The sequence below is a fragment of the Pezoporus wallicus genome, unplaced genomic scaffold, assembly GCF_028554395.1.
Source record: "Pezoporus wallicus isolate ANWC-B61680 ecotype Strahan unplaced genomic scaffold, APGP_CSIRO_Pwel_v1 contig_7985, whole genome shotgun sequence".
NCBI lineage: Eukaryota > Metazoa > Chordata > Aves > Psittaciformes > Psittacidae > Pezoporus > Pezoporus wallicus.
The window spans coordinates 792,353-814,119 of NW_026636538.1; positions in this window are offsets into that span (position 1 = coordinate 792,353).

The window sequence follows — 21,767 nt, forward strand, 5'->3', positions numbered from 1 at the left end:
CTTTCTTTCTTTTTTTATATTTTTCTTTCTCTTTTTTATTTTTTTGTCTTTTTCTTTTTACTTTTTTAAATTATTATTATTTCTTTTTTTTCTTCTTTCTTGCATTCCAGCACAGCAGGCAACTCCTCACTCAGATTCCTCTTACTGCATAAGTATGGCAGGACCATTGGCTGTCATTGTTGCCATCCCTACTCACCTACATTTTCCTTGCATAAGGCATAAGTGGCATGTTAGATTTGAGGCTTGGTAATGCTGTTAGGACATCCTTTCAGAAACAAACAGAAAAAAAGGAAACATCATGGTCCCATCCATCCTAAATCTGTGATGGTTTTCTGGACAATGGTAAGGGCAGTTAGTGTGGGGCAAGGCTTTGAAATGACAGCTCACCTCTTAAAAGACAGCTACCACCACTGGTGCTCAAGTGGAAACTTACTAAAGTCAATACCAAAAGAAAGAAATCTCTCTCTTCCACACGAGGGGATAGTTGGTGCTTTACTCACTGAACCATTGGGTCCTTTGAGCATTGAGAAACCTCTGATGTTTTTGGGGGAACCACCATGACAGAAGCTCATGGAGATGTGCTTGAGATCACTTTTGGCCCTGTGCCGCCTTGGGTGCCAGAAGCAAAGCCACCACACAAAGGGAGATGGAACCTGCAACCTGCTTGCACTTGCAGGTCCACAGAGCTGCCAGGCACTCCCAGAGCACTTCTTGGAGCTGTGAAGTAACAAAACTTGGGGTTTGAGCTTTTCTTCTGCTTGTTTTTAGTAGTTTGCTGAAGTCAGTGTAATCTGAAACAAGTATCCCACTCCTTGCCCACACCGGATTCTCACCCACAGCAATGGGCTGGAATCCTGCCGTGCCTGTCACGTGTCACCAAAATGCTTGCAGAAACTGCAGCCCAGCCCATTTGTCACTGACATGGCTTTCAAACAAGTGCAGCACCAACGTGTTCAGTGGAATAAATCTTGACCCAATCTCAGTGTGAGGGAAAGATGTTCACTGAGCTGCTGTGAGTGCAGCATAATTGTGCTTGCTTTTCTTACCCATCTTCTCATAAGAATTACCCAGTGTTTGTTTATCCTCGTCTACATCTGCCTTGTGACCTCCCTGCTATCCCAGCACTGCTTGGGTTAGGTTTGGTGGTGGAATAGACGGTTCTGCAAAGGGAGAACTGGAGGCAGTTCTGGCATGGCTCTGGGATTTCTCATAGCAGCCCAGTGCCCACAGCCATCCATAACTCTTTATCACCACAGCATGGATGGATTTGCTAAGCTATTTCCTGTCTCCTTGTTCCCTTCTGTAAAACTGCAAAATTATTAGCATGTTAATCATTTTGTGAATTGGCAAGGATGTTTTAATTGAATTTGCTCTCCAAGTAGATATGGAAAAGGAGAGCAGCATTAGAGCAGTTAGTAATGAAAGAGTCTGTTAGATCTGGCTTCTCCCTCTGGGATACTTGCTAATATAAAATTGGATTCCACTTGCTGGTAGATTGGTGGCCATAGAGAAGACAGCAATTTGTGTTTTCAGTTGTCACTGAAAGGCCACTAATTTCATTTCAATGGAGACCTCAGACACCCACTGAATAAACTGGAGGAGAGTCAGCAGTCAGTGAAATAAAATGATCTCCATAGATGATGGTCCTGGAGCCTCCTGTTTAGGAGCTGCTGGCCTTGTGCCCTTGGTCCTTCCTATAATCAATGGGGGTCTCTTGGTGGTCTCCCAGCTGTGTCAGTGAGGTTTGAGTCTGAATTAGGTCTGAACTGAAGATCGGGTCTCAGCTGCAGTTGCCCTTAGCACTGCAGCTACAGGCCTTGGTGCAAGGCTGGGCATGGGCTCCCTGCACCATGACCTGACAGCCACCCTGTCCCCACAGCCTCTCTGTGTGTCTGGCCTGAGCACTACATTGGTGGGAAGGAGCTGTCAGATTTCTTTATTATTTCCATGAGCAACTATTAATCACCCTATTCCTCTTAATTCTGTTATTTTCAGAGGCTCAAAAGGAACGTTAAACAAATAATAAACTTCTTGTGACTAAGGAGGATTAGAGTCAAATGCTCAAAGAAAGGACAGCAGGGATTTTAGGAAAATTGCATTTTGCATTTGTCTTTCTCCCACACCAAACCCCAGGGCAACAATCTCAGACAGCACATTTTGCAACTTTAAAGGAGTCTCAGCAGTTTGATTTCATCTCAAGCCTGGTACAAGGAAAACTTGTGAAGATGGACCCTGACAAAGCCATTGAAGTTTACTTCAATCACGTGCTTTGGAGGAAAGCTGTGCGCTACAAAAGGAAACATTTTCAAAATCACCTAAAAACTGATGTGGGAGCCCAACACCATGCTGGGGACCTGTCCTTTAGAGCCACTTTGCTGCTTTTTGTAAATGTTAACTATAAAATTTTCTGTGCATATTTCTCCATCACTCAAGACTAAGAGATATTAAAAGAAAAGTGAGATTATTGCCCTCACAAAGCTTCTCTGAAGACAGACTCAGCATCAGAGTGAGCATGAGGGAAGCAGGAGGCAGCAAAGGAAATGTCTTTTCCCCTAGGGAGGGACAACGTCTCACCTGAAACTGAAGACTCCAGACTGCCACAAACATGCTCTTTCTGCAAAACTCAGCATGCGCCTTATTCTCAATGGAATCCAGCTGGTACCGGACATGCCACATGTCAGCCCAGGAGAGATATTCTCAAATAAATACAAATTTTAGTAACTTCAGCTTCAGAGGTTTACTGGTGGTGGATTAATGCATTTTTATGCCACCGTAGCTGTTATCACACATACGTCGACAGAAAGAGTAACGACTATGAATTCTACATGACGGGGGGTGAATGGAGGATGAGCTGGGATAACGATGAGTTGACAAAATGAGGGTACTATGGAGGAGTTTTGAAATGGCGTTCACACAACTTTGTTTACTGCTGCAAGGTCTGTTTGTTGCTATTCCTTACCCTGCCCCAAGTCCTTTTCTTGCATGATCCTGCACAGTCAAGAGAAGGCCAAAGGCAATTGCTTACTGGCATGGACGTGGAAGAAGTAGAGAGTTTGAATATGTATGATCCTGCCAAAAGGACCTGCTGTGTTCTGGTAGAAGAGATGCAGCATCACCAGCAAAAGAAAGAAATGGGGGGATGCATTCCTCACCCTTTTGGCACTCAGGTTGCCTCAGAGCTTTCCTCCCTGCCTTCACATAATGGCACCGGAAGCATGTAATGTATTTATTGCTGTTGGAAATGAGGAGCCTGAACATGAGAGATGTGTGGGACAATGGAGATACTATGGAGCAGAAGCTGTGAATGCTGACACCAAGTGAGTTGTCAAAGCTTGTCATGAATAATGTAAGAATAGCTCCAGTCCTTTTCCTGCCCATGCAGGGAGGTTTGAATGAATTCGGTGCTAATGTGCTCTCTGGGAAAGTACGCTGCCAACTGTATTTTCATGGGGTAGAGTGGGAAAACTTAAAATCAGCCATCAAAGTTTAACTGCTTCCCATTTCTCTGTAAGAGGGTTACTGCTGAGCATAAATATGCATAGGACAAGAATGTCCCTTTTTCTGGGTAGAATGACTGCAGGTAACTTACAATTAGTGTTGGATGCTGATACTGCAGTGAGAACTTTCTCTACATCCCCCCTGCTGGCACAGCTCAATAGACACAGTATTCAAACCCACTGCTGCAAACAAACGGCTGTAGCTCGGTGAGCAGCACTTCTGCTGGTGCCCACTGAGGGCTGCGTGGCGTACCCACAGCTCTGCTGCAGCACACCAACTGTTGCACTTTACCCTGCTTCACTAGAGGGGCAAAAAGTGGAAAATGACACAAAATGGAGAAACCAAGGAAGGCTGAGGAAAGTAGCCACCATTGGTGACTTTGGCAGAGCAGTGTTTGGATTAATTGCTGCAAAGACAATCGGCCAAATGCTCCCAGACTGCGCGACCCACCTTCTGGCTAAAAAACGTTTTAATCGTATTCATGCAGTGAAACCCTGCAATACTGCCTTCAATGCTGCAATGCTGCAACGGCTCATATAGGGAGGATTAAGACAAGAGGAAAAAGGTGGTGTCTTCCTCAGGATCCCAAGGATGCATTAGAAACACTTATTTCTCAGTATTCACCAGTCAAGTTATCCAGACAAATTGAGAAGGATTTTACATTGTTTCTTTTACTGACTAAACCGTTTAGCAAACCCCCATCAGTTCACATAGTTTAAGCCAAATCAGGGTTGGAGTGGTGTATTGATTTATTAATGATATGGAATGAACTGGCAATCATTGAACAGCGTAGTCAGGATCAATACCAGCCATACAACAGATAACCACAATCACAAGTGGTAGCAAATCACCTTCTGTAATTGATCCCAACATGTGCCACATGTACACACACTTGTGTGTGCATGTATCTTCCTCCCCCCCAGGCTATGGGGGTCGCACACACCCGTCCTCATCTGGATGTGCAGAACCCTTGCCTGCACCCCTGCTACAGAAGGTGGGGGTGCCCCAGCTCTGTGCAATCCTGCTCTGTCCCACACCCCTGACACCCCAGCTGCGGGTGAGTACCCCACCCTGGGAAGTACGAGAAGGGTGTAGGCTCCTGTAGTGCACCCATTCTGGAGGAGACACTTCAAGATCCCCAGGACACCTCCTCTGCCAACATCCATTTTGCAGTGTGGATCTGTGATGGTGGAGGTAAGATCACCCTTTTGCATGACATCAGGAAAAATGATTTCCTAATTAGCACAGCTACATAACCACAAGCCCAGAACCACTTTGGATTCAGGCTCCTGAGCAGCAGGTTTTACCTGGTGGAAGTGTTTACCAAATGATTTGCTGAGGAATAACTCCAAGGACTGCTTTGTGCCCGTGCAACAGCCTCTCTCAGCCTTAGAAGGAAAGACTTCTCCTCACTGTCTAGTCTTTTTGGGTTTTTTCTTTAGTTTTGGTCCTAGCCTCAAAGTAGTCTCTCTTTCCATAAGACACGTTACACAAACTTACTGCTAGTGTAATATGTCTCTGTCTGCCTGAACTTCAAATCCTGTTATTGCAATATGACAGGTTGGAAGGAGTTTGCTTATCAAGAGCATTGTGTAGGGCAATAGATAGTTGTGTATCAGCATGTGTCGTGACTGTTTTGCTGTGTGTTGGTATAATGGGCTTCTGTGAAAAGTCATGTTTTTAAAGCTCTGTAAAAGTCTTAAGAAAGTATTAGTCTTACTCTGAGGGGGTAAAGAAGAGCCCTCACCTACCCAGGGAGGTGAGAAAATTGTGGTTTGAAAGACTGTGAATGGATCTGACCCATATAAATAAACTACCTTTCATTGTCTGTCACATTTATGGATCCCTCCTTTCTGCTAAGTGTGTTTTCAGATCCTGATGATCAGCTTTTAAGCTCTGAAACCAAGATACATTTAAAAAAGGTTTTAAGCTATGATATCAGATTCCTCAGTGGGCCCAAAAAGTCAAACAAGCAGGAGCACAGCCCTTTCTGCAAAGACCTTGGGTTGTGGTTAATAGAAACAGCAGAGCTTGCAGTACATGTTGTTATATGTTGTTAAAGTCAGTGGTGATGGGGAAGATACCATCTGATCTCTAGAAAGGTTCAGCTCTTCTTCAGGGTGTTTTTAGAAACAGTTGCACAAGTCAGCTGAGCACTCTGTAGTATCAAGGTCTTCAAGTTATTACCTGAATAAAGAGTAAGAAGATAGTGAATTTTGGAGCAAAACTTAATTTTACAGCATGACAATTCATGTTGGAGTAACAGCTTGAATAAATACTCCCTATTTCATGAGCCTTGGGAGTCTGGGAAACAACTGCTCTGCTTTTTTTCTGAAGGGAGGTCAGTGAAGACTGATGCCTACTTCTGTGTGCAAACTGCATTTTACAAAAAAAAAATGGTAATTAATTTAATTTAAAATTTAATCTTAAATTTCTTTTTAAATTTGTAATTCATTAAATCCTGGGTTTGATCCCAAGAAGGCAGGGAATTAAAAGCTCACTTTGTTTGCCTCTTTTATTTCAGCTTCTGTAGGCTAATTGCATTGGAGAGTCTGAAGTAATTTAAGTAGTACAAGAAGCACAGTGGGTGAAGAGCAGCATATTTCACAGGCAAGAAGGAAGAAATTCACTGTAAGTGGAGCCTTCAGGATGGAAAACCAGGAGAAACGCACAGCAGCCGCAACATCCTGACTCATTTCTGTACGGTGATAGATGTTACAGCTTTTACAAACAAATGCTATAGGTGAAAATCCCTTTCTTTTGTCTAGAAGAGACTCCTTTTGTTTAGAAGATACTAGTTCTCTAATTCAAATGAACTAAAGCAAACAAAATGAAAAGCTAAATCAGCAATGCTATTAAACCATTTGAGATTTGTATGTAGTCCTCATCTGGGATTTATGTGAATAATGTGGTCCAAAGCAGCTGTTAATCTGAAATCATAGTGTGTATAGGCTTTACTTTTTAAGGAAAAGATGCTATATTGGAAAAGATTTGTTGACTTTTATCTGAATGCTTTTGTAAAGTTTTTGTAAAGGCTGAAAGTGGCTATTCAAGAAGGACATATAGTGTCCTAGTATTAGGCGGTGCTAGATTTGTAATAAAACCATGGTATAGTAGTGTATAGAAAATACAAAGAATAAAATTTAAAGCATAGCCCTTGTTTTTAAAGTATTGCTGCTTTCTTTTTATTCCACTGGGAGTAGAAAAAAAAAAACATTAAATATACTCATTGCTTGGAAGCCAGTATTTCTAACTGCCTTTAAAGTTAATCCAATGTGATTTAAAATCCCACACCCTGTTTCTGCACAAATATTTGTCTAACTGTACTTGGTTAAGATTTCTGCCATCTCAATGCGTAAATGAATGCCTAAGAAGAAACACTTTACAAAAGAGCTTTGGTACAAATTTCAGATTACCTTTTGGGTCTCCCATGCAATAAATACAGACACTTTCTGGTGATATTAGATACACATCATTGAACCTAATTTTGCTGGGCAAGTAGCAAAAGCTTTTGAGTTTCTGTCTGTATTGAATGTGATTTATGTGACATCTTTAGAATGAAGCAGGTCCTGACCCCAGACATGATCTGAGCATCTCTGACATCTTTACTTCAGGCTTAAGCTTCTTCTAGGTCCTCCTCATAGGTCTTGCTGGGACAGCTAACATCTGTCTGTATTAGTCCTATACATTTTCTATACACTGAAATGCCACCAAGCAAGAAAAATAACTTTGTGCTTTATCGCTTGCACTTCTTTTCACTATAAGGTCCTTGAGTGACGCTTGGCTTTTGGGTATGGTTGAAAAGAAAGGAGTTCCAAACAAGTTTGTGAGGCACCTGAAGAGGTGTTCTTGTGAATTCTCAGTCTGCTGACATTAATCTTGGACAGCTTGCTACACTAACGTCATGAACCCTCAAAACTGTGGGGCTGCTATTCGTCCCAAAATTCAAACTGGATTTTTTAGTAAAAGGATTTCTAGGGTGGACCCACGTCTAAATTAAAGTGAACAGACTGGTAATTGTAAATAGTCTAATGGCACATGGCTGATAAATGACCAAGCAAGCATACTGTGGTCTTTTTATTTATAAAGTAAACTCAGTACTCTACCTTCTGATTACACAGAGCAGCCCTATCTCTCAGCATCATATTACTTGATCATACACTTAACTGAAGGAACGAGCTCATAGAAGTCCTCATCTCTCAAAGATCCAAATATCCTATTTCTCAAATGCTCCAAATACTTTCCTTCCTCCAGGGCTTCAGTAATACTGGCATTTATTTGCAAACAGAATCCTAGTAATAAGCCTTACCACCAAATGCTATTTGCAGGAAAGCAAATATCTGTAATAAAATGTAGAGAACTAACCAAATTCTAAAAGGCAATAAAATTTATTTCAGAAGTTAAAAATAGCTACTTTATTGAGTTCAGATTTATTTAGTGATGTAAATCAATATAATTTAATAGGATTATGTGGCAGAAATATAGCCTAATACTTCTAGGCTTACTAAATCATGATACTTATCAAAGAACTAATCTTTTGTTAATTTTCCTTATCTGTATTAACGAATTCTGTATTTTTACAACCTTTTGCTGATGCACTTTTTATGTAGTATACCGCGTAATTAAAACCTCAACCTTTCTCTTAAGCTAGCTACTTATTTATTTCTGATGATGGAACAGTAGAACACCAGGAGCAATATAGATAGATGGTGACATATTTCTCTAAAGAATGAAAATCAAAGTGTATCATTCACAAAAAAAGAAAAGCCTTTGTTTATGGCCTTTCCTTACTAAAACCAAATACATGTGTGTGCTTTATTGATGTTTTCCTGAGAGAGAGAGCTGTTTGAAAGGGCATGTCTTGAGAGCTGAGTGATGTTCAGGGACAGCAGGTACTCAAGCGATCTCCAGCAAAGGAGCGATGCTGGAATCATCTTTCTGCCCAATTCCACCGCTTTGCTACAAAGCCTAAGTGGTGTTTCCAGAAACTAAGAATCGCATGTGTCAGCCTGAGAGTTCATGTCCACATCAGTGATTAAGGGCTAGCTGCATGTGCCAGGAAATGGAAATCTTTGTTTATCCATCTCAGCTGAAGAAGTTGTTTTGGTGTCTGTTAAAAAGAATCAGTGAGCTCTGCCCAGAAACATAGTTTACAAAGTGGCTGGATATGGTGGCTGAGCAGGAGGAGGAGTAACATTCTTCCCCAAAAGGATGTGAGCACCACGGTAACCCATATAGAAAGCTGTAACATGATTTCAGGAAAGTGATGATTGTTTTGATTAAGAGCCAAATCTGAGAGTTATGAGACTGGAGAGAGATTGAATAGACATGATTTTTGTCTGTTCTAGTTCGGAGAAACAATCTAATGTCGTGGGTAAAGCTGACAGGGATCCAGGACTCCTGCAGTTATAAATCCGACTCAATCTTTGACATGGTCAAGTCAGGTAGCTTTTTGACTCTGCCAGATAATATTAAGATTGAAGTAGAAACAGCAGTATAGACAAGGCTTGGACAAATGTATTCATAATGATTAAATAGCTCATCATTTGTGGTCTCTTGGCTGTCCTTTGACAGATATTCACTCTGGAGTCTGACAGCCAAGCTGAATTCCCCCGATGAGACCCATCAATGGCTTCCAGTTGCTATCTGTAATGGTGGATACCTACCCACAACAGGTTGTAGAGCACTCAGGGAGACAGTAGTGGACCCCAGTGGTGCAATTCTTCAGGTTGGTGTGCAGCCTGCTAGGTTCTCTCATTCCTTTCCCCTACCCATGAGCAGAGTGAAACTTGCAAGTTTCAACTTGCAAGATGAAGCCCATAGGAAGGTCCTCTCCTTTTGCACCAGGAAGGGATCTTGGGGTACATCCAGGGGCAGAGCTGCCTTTGAGACACTATATAGGAGAAGGCACTCTCCTGTTGGGTCTGACCACTCTGAGGTGTTCTATCAGTCCTAAATAGCAGTGTGGACGGACTTAAATGCTGACTCCACCTGCCAAACTGAGCAGCCCCGCCTACCCCCCTGGAGCTGGCTGTGAGACTAGCAAAAGGTGGGGTAGCCTGGCTCAGCAGACAGAAAGGTGGTTGTTATCTAACAGTGCTGCAAGTAGGCACTTGCCCCTTACAAGGGATGTGACAGCTTTCCACCATGCTTGCAGAACGCCAGTGGGATGGTGCATCAGATCTGCTTTCCCTGGCTTTTTGCCAGTGGGATGGTGCATCAGATCTGCTTTCCCTGGCTTTTTGCTTCAGTGTCACTTGGGATTGTGGGATCACTCAATAGCTGCATTGCAGCCTTCACCCTACTCATTTGGTCTTAAAAGGATGATGCCTTCTAGGTGGTTAGATACTGGCTGACATGTTGCCCTGTATGACTTGGTTAGGTTTTTATTTTGTAGTGATATGGGCAATAATCAGCGGTACAGCTGCTTTGCAGCTTTAATGTTTCTCCGCTTCGCTTCTCCCAGCAAAACAACATGCACACCTTTGCCCAACAGATTTCCCCAGACTTGTCTGAGAGCCTTATCTGTGTTAAGTCAATACATAACAGTATGAAAATTTAAACAGAAAGCCACTTTCTTTGCTATTTAATTTGAGGAAGGGGAAAGGAGGGTTAATAGGTAATTTACAGGACCCATGTTGGAAGGCAAATCAATTCTTGATATAACTCCGCGGTTCAGCAGTCATGGATGAATACTACCTGGTGACAGGCAAAAATGTTGATAGAGCTGAAAAGCCAGCAGGAGGGTAGTGATAAGTGTCAAGGTGTGAGGAGAAATCACTGTACAGTTGCTAGGTGATACGTGTCTAGCAGACCACTTTTCTGAAAAGATGAATGTGGTTTTCTTTTGTTTTAGCAAATATGATTACATCTGGCAAACCACATACACTCACGTACACACAATTCTTTCTCTTCTTGTGCTTCTCCTGACTGATGGATTGATTTTTCTTTTTATAACCCATGCTTCTCTTTCTGCACTATTGTCTGCAGTAATGAAATCTAAGCAGGAACCTAAGTGTGGGGTTTCATGTGAGCTGTGGAGACTAGACCGCAAAACAAGCCATATTCGTCACATTGAGCCAGGCTCTGAAGAAGCCAAAATTAGCTTCTCTTCTATTCTCTCTCAAGATGCAGGAATGCCTGATACTAGTAGTTTGTTTGCAGCTGGAGCTTAATAAGTGTTATTCTTGTTGTTGGAAATCACAGCCATTCTTCAGCACTATATATATATATATATATATATATTTACACTTCATATATATGTACTTCTACTTCCCTCACTTGCAGGTAGGACTGAACATCAGTCCTGAGTTATTTGAGCTGCTACAAATAATGGGTTAAACCCCATATTATTTCATTCAGTAGCCATTTAACTGTTTCAGAGTCCTAAATCTATTAATTTGATCATTTATTAAGTAATGTCTTAACTTGGGGATGTTCAATATTGACTTTATTAGCATTGTTGGAATAATTCAAAACTTCTGAAAGGGAGAAAGGAGCATGAACAAAACCAAGGCATATGTTCTAGTTTCTTACCAGCATGCTTGGCTTCCTCCATGTGGTCCCGGGACACAGTGCACTGTATCTGCCTCTTCCCAAGGGTATGCTTTGGGAGATAATGTCTGTAAGAGCTGCTTTTGGCAGAAAACTCCAGACGTCTCCTGGATTTGCCTGGGAATTAACCCAGAAGTGGAATGAGTCTGGACAATTCCTGAAAAGGAGCTGTCTTCCTCTCTCAGATGGTTATTTGTCATTTCAGGCTTCCTAGTTGGGTGATGCTTATTATAATTTAAGCTTCACTAACAAGGTCTGGCTAGGTCCTACAATCCCCACTAATCTAGCTTAAAATTCAGCCATCAAGTGTGTTAGGTGTGCTGTGTGGCCTGGCTCTGTGAAGAGCAGGGCAGCGGCAGTTTGGGAGACACAGGTGCTCACAGGCACAGTACAGCCACCAGAGGACTGCATAAAGCCACATGACACTTTGCTGCCTTTTGCTCATGTTGAATTATGTGCTCTCCCAATGCCCTAAGCGGTATCAACAGTGTCCGTTTTCCCAATTCTGTTTTTCCTGTGATTCTGTCAGTTTTAACTCCTTAAGGAATGAGATACAGAACCCTTTCTAAAAATGTAGTCTACAGCAAAATTTCAGACTGTGATGTGTTTGTGTCCAGCAACTCATATGATTTTCCACCCAGGTCAGGCAACTATGTTTTCGTCAGAGCTTCTGTGATACCTCTGTGAGATTTAATCCAAAAGCAGTATTTGACTTTTTAAAATACCAAACCTTTATTATCTCAGGTATTTTTCCCTGTGCAGATTCATAGTTTAATGTGGAAAATGTAGCATGACAAAGAGCAGCAATATGCTGAGACACCTCCTTACGACAGAATATGGCTTAAAATACCTTTTATGTTCTTTGAAATACACGTATGCCTTGATATTGCTATGATATTGAACCTACCTCTGATTTTTTGTTCCAGAGCTCATCACCGCAAATAGCCTCCTTCTCTTTCAGGCTAAGGTTCACAACATCACTGGAAGCAGCCCACTAATAAGGTAGAGCACTACCAATCAGAGCTGAAAAGTGTTGTGTCACTTCTCATCCAGCAGCTGCTGCAAACTGCCTTAATGATGTGCATGGCTGCAGAGAATATGCAAACACCCATGCAGCGTGGCCTGCTGACCCACCTTAAAATGGTTGGTTGTTCTCTGGAGTTTGAGTCAGAAGCTCAGATAGCTGTAGCGCATGTGGTTTTTACCCACTCTAGTGGGGGGCAGTGGGGTGGGCTAAAGGTCTATGCATGAAGGAGGCAGATGGACCCTCTCCTCATGCTGCACCCTTGCTCTAATCCCTTCCTTAGCAGCAGGACCAAAATCACTTTGCAATTGTACGTAAGACTATTGCTGTGTGTGCTTCTTCCATCACATGCACCACCCTCTGCTTCACCATCAGCTTCATACTATTTTGGCCTGGGTCTTGCTCCTCTCCTAGCACTGCCCCAGCTCTCTCTACAGGTCACCAGCTGCTTTAATGACTCCAGCACTGCAATAAGGCAAAATCACACCCAAATAAGGGACACAGCTGACACCTTAGGAGGGACAAAGGGACAGATGATGCAGCTATTCTCTGTTTGGAATGTATTTGCTAACATCCAAGGCTTACAGTGCAGTGTTTTTTAAGAAGCTTTCATTTTTGCTGTCATAACCATGTGTACAGGACAGCCATCATCATTCCCAGCCTCCACCATATATCCTGTGCTCCTGCCCCCCGCTGCACTGGGCAGAAAGGTCCTAGAAGTGCTCCAGAGCTGTATACAGGTCTCAGACACTGCACATACTGCCATAAACCAGCCCAGCATTCCACATCCAGCAAGGTGGATGCACAGCCTGGGTCACATTTGCTTACCCATGCTCCAGAGGATCAACAGGAAAGCAAGTATGTTAGAGGCTTAAGGGAGAATTTTGATCAAAGTCAGCTCATCTAAATAGTGCTCCTCCAGGAAACCTATAGGTCATTACTGTGTAATTTCAACATCCCATCATGTGTGATAGCATCTTTCCTCCCTGCAGTCCTCAGGCAGGTAGGCTACGTCTGTCCTGAACAGAGCCATCTGGATACATTCAGTAGCCCTGCAGCCAGGCAGCAGGGCACTGCTTGTTAGCACGAATGAGCTCTATGCCCTCCAACCCATGACAGGGACCTTTTGGCAGTGGTTCTTGGCATGCAATATCCCCTGAGTCATGACTGGGCAGCAGCCAGCAAAGTTCTTGTTGGTTGGCATGGTTAAAACCAGCGCTGGGGAACATGTCAAGAGTTAAAGAGTATAGACAGCTATATGGGAAAGTGCCCTCTGCAAGCCCAGCCCAAGTTCTCCATGACAACATCAGTTTTTATTATTTTCCACTGAAAGATGCTAATTCAGGTGAAAACATTTAGATTTTCTATCAACACTTTTGAAAACAGTAGCTTAATTTTGAGTTTCTTCCCAGCTCAGGAAGAAAAAAAAATAAAAGAATGCCCTATAGTTGAAATATTTCTCCCCATTTGAAGTCATTCTTAATTTCCTGAAGAAAAAGGAGATGCTTCATTTGACATTTTTCACTTTACATTTCCACTGAGGAAACCTCGGTTTTCCAAATAGCTTTGTTTTTTGTTCTGAGAAATTGTCAGATGTAACTTACAACTTACATTAAACCCTCATCTTTAAGAGACGTGATATAAGCTCCTTTAGCTGTGAAAGAGGAATTGGTTTTGCCTGAATTGTAAATATATTAAAAACAATTCTGTCTTGATTTTGAATCTGGCACTTTGTTTCTTATTCAGGAAAAAAATATCCTGCTCACATAACAGAAGCAGGGCTGGCATAATAACATCATTATTTAGACTTGAGATCACCCAGAAGGATCAATTTTAAGTAATCAATGTCCAGAACTGATAACTATTGAAAGTACTTCTAACAACTTACAAATTCAGAATATTTATTGCTTTTCATACAAAAAGTATGCATGTGGCTATTTTTCAGCTCTTAGACTTCTTTCCCTGAATGTCCTTCTTGTTGCAAAACCAACAGACCTTTAGTATGAACACTGTGTGCCTTAGGTCACCCTGTGCTGCTGATGAATATAGCCAAGTACTATGACTTTGCTTCATTTACAATAGAGATTCTGAGTACCCACTGTTCTCTTTCCACTCCAGCTGAAGCTATAATCAGCAGTTGCGGAAACCAAGACTTTTATTAGTGTAAATTAGATTGATGTACTGCTCTGCTTTTTTCTTGTCAAGGGATTGACAAACTTTTCCTCAATTCCCTTTTCCACTAATGAGCTCAGAACAACAGGAAAACAAAGCTAAAGGCATGGAGACCAGCCACACTCCTGGGACTATTGCTTCCATGCAGATATTCTGGGATCTAGGAATGCCAATCTTATCAACACCAGGAATGTTTTAACCATCTAACGTGCTGGAAACAATTTCAGTCTCCTGTAATTCCTTGCTTAAGCAGAATTAATCCAGAGGTAAATGTGGCTCTTGATGCTATGTGCAAAACCAGCTGACTGGGTTCTAATGTGTACAGACTCTGGAAAAAATAATAAAGAAAAATATCTTAGAGGAAGATGACGTATATTGTGGCAGCTACTCTGGCTCAGGAAAAATACCCTAATTTATCAAAATTAATGAATTTATTTAAGATTACTGTATCTGAAAATAAGAATTACCTAAGAATTTTTTAAAATGACAAGGCCGCTCATTTATGGAAACGTTCCTTTGTCCTGTAGATTCCAGTTCCTTCCTGGAAGGAGAGAGGATGTAGATGTAAGGCCAACATGTGTAATTAAAAAGTAAGAAATCCAGCAACACAAAAAACATGCCTTCAGTAGGGGAAGGAGTGCTTCTGAGGATGGGATGTTTGCAAGATAAGCAATAAAAGGAAATAAAGTCTATCTCAGCAGAGGCACTGCTCTTCTGCTTGCCCAAGAGGAAATGCCAGGTTTCCTGAGATAGGTTTGTCTTTAGACAACAAACAAGCTGAAAGGGACCCCGTGAGCAGTCTCTGGTCTCCTAGGTCATCCTCCCCTCCTGGAAATGCACCTCTGCTGGCAGCTCCCAAGGGCAGTTCTCCCTGAGGGAGCAGGCAGTCCTGACATGCCACAGGGTGTGTGAAAAGGCAGTGGCTTTGTCTTGAAGCCTGGGTTTGGCAGAATAGCTGGTGGGGCTTTTAAAGCCACCCCCCTTCCCCTGTGTTGCTGTGGAAGGGGTTGTCCTCCAAGGATGGCAATTACACAGGCCCCTCAGTGAGCAGGGGGCATTCAGGGATATGTTCCTGGAAGAGTGAGAATTAAGGACACCTTCAACCCACCACAGAAACAGTTCAAACCCAGCCCATCTGCAGGCAGATTTTCCACTGTTGAGGATCTTATGATAGCTTATGCCTGCAGCACTACATCACTGAGCTGAATCCGGCCTGGGGCCAAAGAACTCATGGTTTAATGTAATGAAACATTACCCTTTTGGCTACGGCAGAGCGATGACCTTGAATGATGGCAGGAGCACTAATCTGCAGAGCATTTATGTGCAGTTCTAAATCAGATTAACATTTTCCATGTATTCAGTTGCTTGGTAATGGTCTATCATTTCACTTTCCAAAAGGGAGCAGCAATGGCCAGGGTGATTTTCTAAAGAGCGAGCAATGTATTAAACGCAGAGATGGTGCAGGTTACTTGCAGAGAACCTGCTGTCCCTGAAACACTGCTCTTTCGTGTCAAATCCCTTATCACCTGGGTTTTGGAAGCAGGCTTCAAAATTTTGTCAGATATATCATGAAGACAGTGAACTCAGTCCACTATAGATACCACTCACAGCGTAACATATTTGGTCAGTCTGCTATCAGTAATAACTGACAACTCGGTTGTGAACAGCAGTGGTTGTGATTGATGGTTTAGGTACAAAACCTTCAGCTTGACTCTTGTCTCTTGTGATTTTTTTTTCTTTTAAATAAAATCCACTTGGTGATTCTCTGGCCGTAGCTGCAGGATTGCCTTTCCAATGGCCAAAACAAGAGCCTGTCTGACCTGCAAGTTTCACGGAGCACTGCTCAGTTCTCAAGACTTAAAAGCCCAATTGTGTTTTGCTACTTAGAATGTGATGTTCTATACCACTGTATGCAGCAATATGTCAGAGTGAAAGGACATCCAAATAACTTGTGTCCATTAACAGTAAAAGGCCATGTATAGCAATCCCATAAGTGATACATTTCCCACAGGAATTGAGTAGGCAGTTTGATAAGCTGCTCTGCAAAGCATCCTAAAGCTTTCTGACAACAGGGAAAGATCATGTTTAATTTCTGCAGTAATTTTATGATCTCAGGAAGTGATAGTCTTGGTGAACTGAGGTGATGAGGAGCTTTAATCTCACTGCTGTGTAAACAGTTCAGGGAGGTGTTGTTAGGAGCGATGATGGTCATCGCCACTGCCTGGAGTGGCATCATGATGCCCCAGCTTGGAAGTAATGACACCACATTTGAATTACAGGTGCAGTGGATACCTCTGGAAGGTGATATGTGGGCCTCTTCCAGTTGATGCTGGAGCATTGTATGAGATGTTGGCTGCCTGAAAATATCACCTTCTCACAGGAAAACATGAAGAGACTCATTCATTGTTTGAGTGCTTCAATTAGATTGGTTGCAAGCTTTCTACTTTGTATTTATTTATACAGTAGGAAATGTGCAACACTTGGAAAAGATCAGCCTGAGCCTGTAGCTGGAACTACATAATCCTCCATGCTCTCTGCTTCTCACAGCTAGGAAGATGCCTTTTTTTTCCCTTGAAAAGTTACCCTCTGCTATCTCTGCCATTCCTACTCTTTGCTCTTTGCCACTGGACAACCATAGCACCCTGGCTCCCAGCTTGCTAGAGATGACACCACTTGTCTGATATGGAGCAAGCTCCTGGGGGACAATGGGAACTGCTCTGCCCAGCTTCCAGGTCTGCTGAGCAGAAGCATCTGGATTTGCCTCTCTGTGCCTCTTGAGTTAGGCACTTTACAATATGTTTTCATACCAAAATTGCTTATCAAGAGTTTTGTGAAAAGAAGATCTGAAGATGAAAACTCTCACTGAATTCTAAATTCTATAACTATTTCCTATGAAGTTTTTAATCATCCCCTAGCAGCTCTTAACAGAACTACTTCAGTTCCTGTTGCATATCTTGTTGCCTAAATGAATGGTAAACAGATCACAGGAAAGGGAATGACCTGAGAAAGACGGATTTCTGTGTTGCAGAAAGGACATATACGTACCCTTCCTTCACTCGCATGCTCTCAATAGAATGTGATGGACATGGAGATAGGGACAGATCTGGGAGGTAGTCTCACTCTCATCATTAGCTTAGAGAAAACAGTGCTGCCAACCCTTTTTCCTGCATTTATCCCTTCTGTTTCCACACAAGATTCCTTAATTATTATTTTTTTAAATCTTTCCTACCTGGTCTCCTAACTCATTTTTAAAGGGGAAATATCCACATCTTACTAGCTCTAAAATATAAATAACAGGCAGAATGCAGGACAACGTAGCTACAGTGGTAGAAAAACCCTTCTGTTTCTGGGTGACTTAACATTTACATGATCAGACTCAAACCAGGTAACATACTGCTTTCACTGAGCACTTTGTTTCTCCCTTGTTGCCTTAAATGCCTTTAGACTCTTGCGCTTTTCACATGCAACTCTGACTCTATTTCTTAAAACAAATGCTTACACCTGCTTCAACAAAAGTATCTCTTGGGCTGTATAAAGACTGAAAGCTTGGTAACCCTAAAGAAATGGCAGATTCTTGGCTTGAAAGCAGTGCAGATGTAAGCCAAAGACCCCAGTCGTTTCCAAGGTGCTGCAGTTTATCTTTCCACATTTCTATTGTACTAGAGTCTTGCAGTTTTGATTTTGGAGCATGCTGGCTTTTCCCCTCGTGCTTCATATTTTGAAACAAAACCAGAGGTTTGTTGGTACAATATGACAGCAATAGGGATATTTTTCTCAGGCATAAAAAGTCCTCCTGCTGGCGCCTTCCCGAGCAGGGAAATTCAGGGGCAAATTTAAAATATCTTTCTCAGTTTATTCTGAGGTCTGTGACCATTTTTGAGGGTCTTTAGGAGGATGCATGAGCTTTTGTGAGCTTTTCAGAGAGTGCTCAACATCTCACAGCCACTCGGGTTGGCTTCTTTTGGGCTTAAGTGCCTTTACGGCTCTGTTTACAAAAGAGCAAAATCCCCGGTTTCCAATTTGAATGCCACTAGTCATTTGTAACCTTAGAAAACACAGTGTAGCCAAACATGAAATTTGCTTCTTTTTCATTTCCACTCCCTCCCCCTCCCCTTTGAACTGCTCTCACTGCTTGCCAGTGTAGTACAGCCTGTTAACTGGCTGCCACTCTGATTTTTCACAAGTTTGCCACGTTGCAGTGACAAGGCCATGTCGGGGCCCAGATGCTTCAGAGTAAATAAATAGCACATCCGGGATTTGGAAATGGGCCGTCTCTATATTATGGAAAAAGCTTGTGTGGAAACACATCCAAAGAATACACAGCTGGAAACTGTTAACTCTGGAAGGAAAGGAGAAAAAAAAAAAAAAAAAAAAAGAAAATAAAAAGGGGCAAAATCTCAGGAATTACTACTGCTTGAGATTTTGTGCATTATAATTGTTGAGGGACAGAAACTCAGTTTACACAGCAGTTAAATTAATGGCATTCCTGAAAAATTGATAGTTTATAATAATTGACCTCAAGCAACATAAAGGCAGTATAGGGTGGGAGGCTCGACTCCTCGCTGTCTGGCTTTCTTGGATGTGTTTGGTAACATCCCAGCTATTTGAATTCGCAGGCGAGCTGGTGGGAGGATGTCGGTGGTAGAGCGATGAGACTGCCCTTGTGGAGCAAGGCTGCTGAGAACCGCCGCGGTTCCCAGGCCCCCGAGCATGCTGTGTCACTCGGGGTGTGCCGGCCCCAGGAGCGCGCAGTGGAAGGAGACCAAAATGGAGGCGGCAGTGCTCATTGCATCACTCCCGACCCCAGAGGAGCAGCCCCCCTGGTAGATGATTCAGGAGGTGAATCAGCAGCAGCTCTTGAGGGGACTGCTCCCACCCACTCCCTGAGCCAAAGCCGTGCGCTGCTGCCACCGAGGGCAGGGGAGTTTCGGCAAGGTAAAACCAGGACAGGGGAGGCAAGGAGGAACCTAAAACAGAATGAAATTGTACCTTTGGACCTTTGTTGTTTCTGGACAAGGATCACAACATTTTAAAAAGCAAAACCGAGCCAAAGCAACAAAGCCCTCAGACAGTGAAATGACTGAGCAATTATTTTATGCAGTGTGCCAAGGGAGGCATGCATCATGCAGAAAAGCTCCTACTTTTCATATGGGCACCAGTCGTAGTGTAGAGCTACATGGAGCACCCGACACTGCCACAGTCCCCATGCTCAGAGACAGTCTCTCCTTCCAGACTCCAGTAACTCTTTAATAGATCTGAATGATCCTGCTTTTCCTGGATGAGATAACGTTGATTGCAGCTAACAGCCGGGAAACAAAGGCACCAAATATCCTTCCTCCAACGATAATGCCGCAGCCTGTGCTTCTACAATAGGTTCATCGCACACCAGAGAGGGGAAAACTTCTTTCACTTACTTTTTCCTCTCTTGTTTGCCAGACTTCTTTTCTCTGGAACACATTAATTTGGATTTGTCACTGCATAACAAGAAAATGTGGTAGTGGAGCAAACCCAGATTTCTAGATCAAATACCAGATCAAAATATACCCGCTTGGCTAGCTTTGGGTTTGTTGCTTCTGTGCAAAATGGAACTAATCAGCAGTGGAGGTAGGTGATGCTACAGATGCTTTACTATAGTCTTGTATGTTTCAAAGCCCTTTATTGGGCCCAAGTATTTCTTAACATTTATATTATTTACCCTAACAACACTCTATTTCCATTTTATGGTTAAGTAATAGGATACTTTTGCAAAAGCCTTGAAAGACTTTAAGCAGAAGAACCTAAGGACTGTCTTTGAAAGCTTCCTGAGCTGCAGACATAGGGGTGTGGAGTAAAGAGACCTATGTTTTTTGCTCTGTTTACATGGATCATAGGAGGGACAGGCAGTTCCAGAGCCAGGAAAAGCAAGTGTGATTTTTTGCCTTCTAGCTGGGGAAGACCAAACCAATTCTTCTGTCTCTCAGGAGTTCCCCTTCCCACTCAGACTGTCGTGCCGGCTGAGGAGGCAGCCTCCTTGCACCCCCCCACCTGCATTTCTGCTATGCCCTCATTTGCCCCTTATTTCACCCTATAGCCTTATAACCTTAATTCAGGTTAGGCTGAAGGCAAGTGTTCCGTTGTGTGCTTGGAGAAGAAACTTAAAAGACTGAGGCTAAGAGTGATATTTTGGGAGAGTCAGAGTTAGATCAGGCAAACTGTGTTGAGAGTGCCCATATCAGCAGACCAGGAGTGTTTGCTTGCCCTGCCACAGGGTGCTTTCTGCGTGTGCAGTACTAACAGCGCCAGCAACAGTTACAGCTTTTACTACAGTCACTTCTTGAAGCCCCATGAAGGAGTGGGCATTAGCTGCTCTACAGACACAGTGGGTTATACATCGGGTTATTGGGTTCAGTTGTGTTATTAAGAATGAACTGAAAGAAATCGTATGGCCTGGGCAATGCAGGAAATGCATACCATAAAACAAAACAAACTGCAGGAATTCCTGAAGCTGTGTTAATCCAAACAAAACAAAATATCCCACAGAAGGCTGGAGGCAACTCCTGGCTTCACAACCACTCAGCTCTCTCCTCCCAGGAGCTGTTTCAAAAGCAACACTGATTACTTTCTCAAAGAAAGGGGTACCCACCCTCATGAGAGGATGCAGGGGGAAAGTCTGGAGTTGAGAAGATATCTCCGTGCGGTGCTATGCCCATTTGATCTTGTGGTTTCTACTGACTCAGCACCACAGTTTTTATGGATCCCCTTCAGGATCCTTCATTCATGCTGGGATTAAGACTTTGTGGAAGCTCTGAAAAAAGAGCAAGGAGTTACCGAAGATCTAGGTAGTGCCTTTGATCATCTGGTTATGTGGCTGGTCATCTTATCCGTGAATGCTTTATGGAGATCAACAAGGGTCTGAAAGACGTCAGAGGTGATATAGCCGTATAAGTCATGTGGACATAATATGGGGATGTGAATCCTGTCAGTGTCACCACTTCCTAGCAAAGGAATTGTTTCTGATCCCCTCAGGGTTTAGTATGGCAGCTGTGTGAGGAACCTGCAAGGTGGCTTCACTGTCTACTGCCCCATAGCAAATCATTTGTCCAAAATGGTTGGGGGCTGCTGAGTTGAAAGAGTCATGAACACCTCCCACTTGATGGACAGAGGTGGCCAGAAGGCAGCATGCTGGCTCTGTATGGCAGGTTACACTTTGAACTCAGTCACTCGCCAGGTGCTTAGCTGCTGGTCTGCTGAGCCCAAGCTCTGCTCTCAGAAAAGCAGAGCTTGTCCACACTGTGTCCTGGTCCAGTGCCAAAAACCTCAGACACTGTCTTTGTCCTACAGATCCTGCAGCAGAATCTCCTCCAGAATGAGATCAGCTTACAAGATGTCCTCTCCACAGCCCAGAGGAGGAGGTTGGCTGGTGATGGGCACCATGGGAGCCAGGGGACAGGCAGCAGCAGCAGCAAGGGCATGATGGAAGGGGGCACATTGTCACAGTGACCTGTATGGAAAATGCATGGGGCTGATGAGAGCTAGAAAT